This window comes from Lates calcarifer, linkage group LG7_1 (assembly GCF_001640805.2).
Source record: "Lates calcarifer isolate ASB-BC8 linkage group LG7_1, TLL_Latcal_v3, whole genome shotgun sequence".
In the NCBI taxonomy this organism is placed as follows: domain Eukaryota; kingdom Metazoa; phylum Chordata; class Actinopteri; family Centropomidae; genus Lates; species Lates calcarifer.
Window position 1 is genome coordinate 11,565,759 of NC_066839.1, and position 5,191 is coordinate 11,570,949.

Here is a 5,191-nt window from a genome sequence, read left to right on the forward strand (position 1 = left end):
TAACCCTGACTCAGCGAACAACCACTGTTTGATCTTTTCTGCTGTTGTGATGTCGTGTTCCTCCCATTACAAAGAGTACCAGGAAATGATGGCCCCTGGAGAGATGAGAAAGAGACCCTGTTTATCCTGAGCAGAACCCATACTCGTGATTACAACCCAGCCCTGCACCTGGCCCCAGTGACATGCCAAGTACACACACTTTGGTACCCTCCCCAACCACACGCACACACACACACACACACGCACATGCACACACACAAACTTACTCCACTGACACAAGGATCCATGGGACAAAACATAAAATACACAATGTATGTCACCACACACCACAAGAAAACGGGTGCATTGTGAGAAAGTATACACAAGAACCTTAAAGCAGCATTAGCAGCAAGTAGCTACTTATAACACAGCTGTTAGTAACTACGAAGACTCTTCATTATGCACGGGTAATATTTGATGTTGATGCTGAAGTGCAGATATTTTGAGTTTATTTATGAGTTTATTTACGTGTCAGTAGTTTCCCTGTTCACATATTGGTACAATAAATAAATTCCAGTTAACTTTTAGGGTAACACAGAGAGTGCTTTGGCCAGTGCCCAACAGGTCAGATACTCATGGGAAAATGTGAATTTTAAGATATTAATACATGAATAAAATCTATAATTTATACCAAATTACACATTTATTTCCAGAAAACCTCCCAGGAAATTACTTTGAATTTGTAGGCCTATAAAATTTGCAACACACAAATATTTCATTAAGGCTGTTGTCCTGAAAGAAAGAAAATGAATGAAAGAAAACTAGAAATATTTTTGTTAGATGGCATACCTCGCTGACCTTCACATGACACAGTTGATAGGTTTTATTTATTCTTTGAGGTGCTTTCCCTTCATCTTTACTTAATAGCTGCCAAACTGTGGTTCTTTAGTTCAGCCCATTGATAGTCAACTCCCATAAAGGCCAGGGGAATACTTGAAACAAAACAGTGTGTACTAAGTGTCATCCAACCATGTCTAAAGTTCAAAGTGTTTATAGCAGTTCAGAATGGCCACACTCGAAGGGGCATCTAAAAGCCTGTTGCTCGAGACATGATGAATCTTATAGATGTAGATAATAGCACACTTTTTGGGACAATCTATCCTTAAATGCTTCCATGATGAGAGAGAAGTTCAAACCCTCACAATTTCTCACTCTCATTTACAAAGGTTGTTGGACGCACCAGTTCTGATAATGGATTAGTGTAGGGGGAGGGGGTTTCATACAATCTGACAAGAACTTCATTTGAAGTATACTGCGGCCTTTAAACTGCTTCAATCTGCACAGCTCCTTTAAGACATGGCTATATGACTAAAATCTGCAGAAACTGCTGTAATGCTTTCTGTACTGACGATACTAGTAGGGAAAAGCTCTTAGCAAACTGACCAAAGTAACAAAGGTATGGTATCTGTGTGTGCTCTGGACAGTGCTTGCAAAAGTTTCCAAAAGCTTTTGGCTTTGGACAGACATTAAAACTCAACAGCAGGTGGTGAATTCACATAAAAGGAGACTAGCGGTGCCAGAGGTCAAAACTAGCTCCATCTCTGAAGGAGTTATAATAATGATCTTAAAAAAGAAAAAAAGGAAAATCATAGATTTTAATTTTAAAGAACACATCCAACCTTAGAATATATTAACATACTTACTAAGCCCTGTGGGAATCAAAATCTGCCCCACACACAAACACACACACGCACACGATGCTTTCTAAGAATTTTAGGGGGGCGTTTATATCGATGTGTGTGCGCGTGCTTGCCAGAGATGAACTTTATTCAGAATCAGGCTACAGGCCAGAGAGAGGCTTTTTATTTGTATATGCTCTCACCCAGGAAACATACATTACACTCTTACTAAAAATACACTGCCAGAAACCACCAAACATGTTGAATTGGAAGCCACAGAATCCAATTTGGCAGCGAGGGTCTCTATTGTAAGGCCAGCGCAAAAAACAGAAGTGCTCTGACATCTCGTCTTTGTGCTCGTGAGGAGTCACATTGCAAACTGGTGGAATCAAAGGCTTGCTGAAAACTTTCAACAGTCTTTTTAGTCTCCTTTTGAGCTGAAAGAGCTGTGAGCATGGGTGTAGCTCCACATCTTTCATGCTCCTTTTTTTTTTTTATTTACCTCTCCTTTTCTCTGTGGCACTCAAGTTCACTTACTCAGTCTCCATTTCTCAGTTCTACAGTATCTCACTCTCCTTTCTTGCTTTTTTCAAACCACTTATTCTCACCTTTGAATTTAGGCAAAACTTGGGAGAAAGAATAGATTTGGAAAGTCTCTCCTTTTCGTCTGCTCACAATTACAAAAGCCTCTTCTTTTTGTGTGTGTCTCTCTCTGGTGTACTGGCTGCCAGCTCTGGAGGAGCTCTATTGTCTCTTGGACCAGCACCTGTCACCACAGTGTTAAAATGCAGAGGAGAGGGGCCGTATGGAGTAGGACGCCCTCAGCAGGCCACTGGATATGTGTGTAAATGCTTCAATTTGCATGCACACCCTCATAAACACACGCACATACTCACAAGTTATTCCATGTTAAATTGGGGAGGGGGGTATTGTAGGTATCGTGGAGGTCACCGAAGCTCTGGGTGCGCGTGTGTCTGAGTGTGTGTGTGCGTGATTAATCCACTGAGCAAAGACAGTTTGAGCTGTTAAACAGCTGAGTGTCAAAGGGCTTTTATCAGGGTGAGTGGCGCCTGGACTGACACACACACATACATGCACACACATTTTTGACACATTCATGTACCATATCAACGTGTCAAATTAGACTGCAGCTGCACATACACACACTCACACACACACCGCTTAGGCATGTAAGTAGATGGCAAAGATATCATTATCATTAAAAACACACTCAAGGACACACACACACACACACACACACACACACACACACACACACACACACTCTTCTAGGTCCGTCTTGCCTGTCCAGACGCAGTGGTGAGCCCAGCTGTTGCCACTTCTCACTTTCAGAATACATGACAAGAGCATGTGATGAGGACATGCAACAGCAGTGCATTCGTGCGTGTGTCGTCTTGAGGCCTTACTATCAACAGTCCCACTCACTTCATTACTTTCTTCTTACTTTTCCTTTTCCATCTCAGCCTTCAACATCCACAGGCTTTTGAAAGCACATTAACGTATTTATCCAATATTTTCATACTCTGCATTCTTACATCATACAAACACATGGTATAGTGCCCTGTTGAATATCAAGTTACTTTTGAAAACAAGTGTCTTTCACTATAAATGTTACTGCATCAGCTTCTAGTGAAACCCCATCCAGCTGCATGTCACATGCTGCTGTTTTCATGATCCAGTAGAGACTTTTTCCCTAAATGGTAACATTTAGGACGCCTCCCCTCACTCCAAACTCAACAGATTTAAGCTACCAACGTTTACAAGAGTCATTACATTTACTAATGCTGCCATTAGAGAGAGAGCAGCATGCCGCTGTCCTCAATATTATCCTCTCACAGAAGATGTAAGTAGCACTGCAATTATAACCTCAGCGAAGGAAAATAGACCGACAACTGGTTGCACTTGACACACTGCATGCAAAACCTCAAAACTAAACCTGCAGGGCCAAGAATGTGGTAAAACATGTGAAATAGTAAATGAGTAAAATTAGAACTTATTTTTAAATGGTAACAGGTGGAAGGTCTGGCAAAGAAGGAATGAGAAACAGTGTTTTACATCTAGTTTTGTAATAAAGTCATTAATCTTTTACCTAGTAAAATATAGTGCAAGAATAGCACAAGTACAGAAGTCGTTAAGCCTGCAAACTGACTCAGTAATGTCAGTTACACGGCAATGCCTCTCTAAATCTTTGTTAATATTAGCTCAAATTAGCCACCATAAACTACTGGTCATACCAGACCAGGTGAGGCTGTGAAAAAAGCCTGAGAGTATTGATCAAAAGTGTGTTTTATTAGTGTTTTATTGCTTATGAATTGTAATTTATAAGGTGAGGACTGTACTGTCTCCTCTCTCAAAAGTTACATAGTCATTCTTTTATTCAGATTTTGAACCAGACTGAGGACATTTCAAGCCAGTCAGTTTCATAAATGTTGAATGATAAAACAGTGTGTAATGCAGACAGGCTTGTAATAGCCCAGCATAAGCTGCTTAGCATTCAGACTTGCTACGTTGTGACTGCGTGTCCATGCATCCATGGACAAAGCGCTCCTTTGTACATCATTATACATTTCTCATGTCTGAAGCACATGTACACATGCACGTGTGGACACAGTCATACACTTTTATACAGATACACACACTCCTGCACACAGAAACACAGATACTTGTATAGTGTGCACTCCTCCCCCAGTATAACCTACATCTTTATCTAAATAAAGGCATGTTTCAGATTATCATGCTAATGCGGAGGCATTGTTTACCAAACCACTTTTCTCTGGCCTCCTAGACCCTCCTCCTCCCTCCTTCTCTCCCTCCTGTCTCTCCCTTCCCACCCCCATCTCCGTGCGGACCTCCTGATTGTGCATTTGCAGCCTCCGAGTCCTCCATCCAGCCATTATCTCCTCTTATCTCTTCCTAAGTCCCCGTCGCCCCAGCCCAGAAAATGGCCTCATATTGTTGCTCAGGAGGAGTTAAGACGCTCTTGGCCGCACTGAAATGCTCCCAGCAGATGTTTCACCATTTGAGAGCTTTTTATTGCCTGTGCTTTCTTCCTTTGAGGCTGTGGAGAGAGGGAGAAAGAATAGGATAGATGGAGGGGAGCAGGGATGGATGGAGGGGAGGAGGTTTTAAACATTAGAAGGCCAACAGCTGGTTGCTTCTCCCTCCCTGGGTGCATTAACCTCTTTGGCCCTCTTGCAGCAGTGCCAGTACAAGGAGCCTCTCAGCATCTGGAGCTTAAGTAGGGCGAAAATATCAGTGTCGCCACGGCGAGGGGACAGCAAATCCTGGAAACAGGCTGCAAGATGGAAGAGCAGGTCATGCCACCACAAATGTAAAAGACACAGCAGGTTGATGAGTATCGTAAGCAGCATACAGTACGATTACATGCTAAGCCTCTGCTAAAAACTAACTTCACTACAAAATAGTGAAAGAGGCTTACATCATTGTTCTCATTTGGTTTTTAATAAACAATAGTAAAATACAGCTGTATTGCACATTTCTCTTAAATTCAA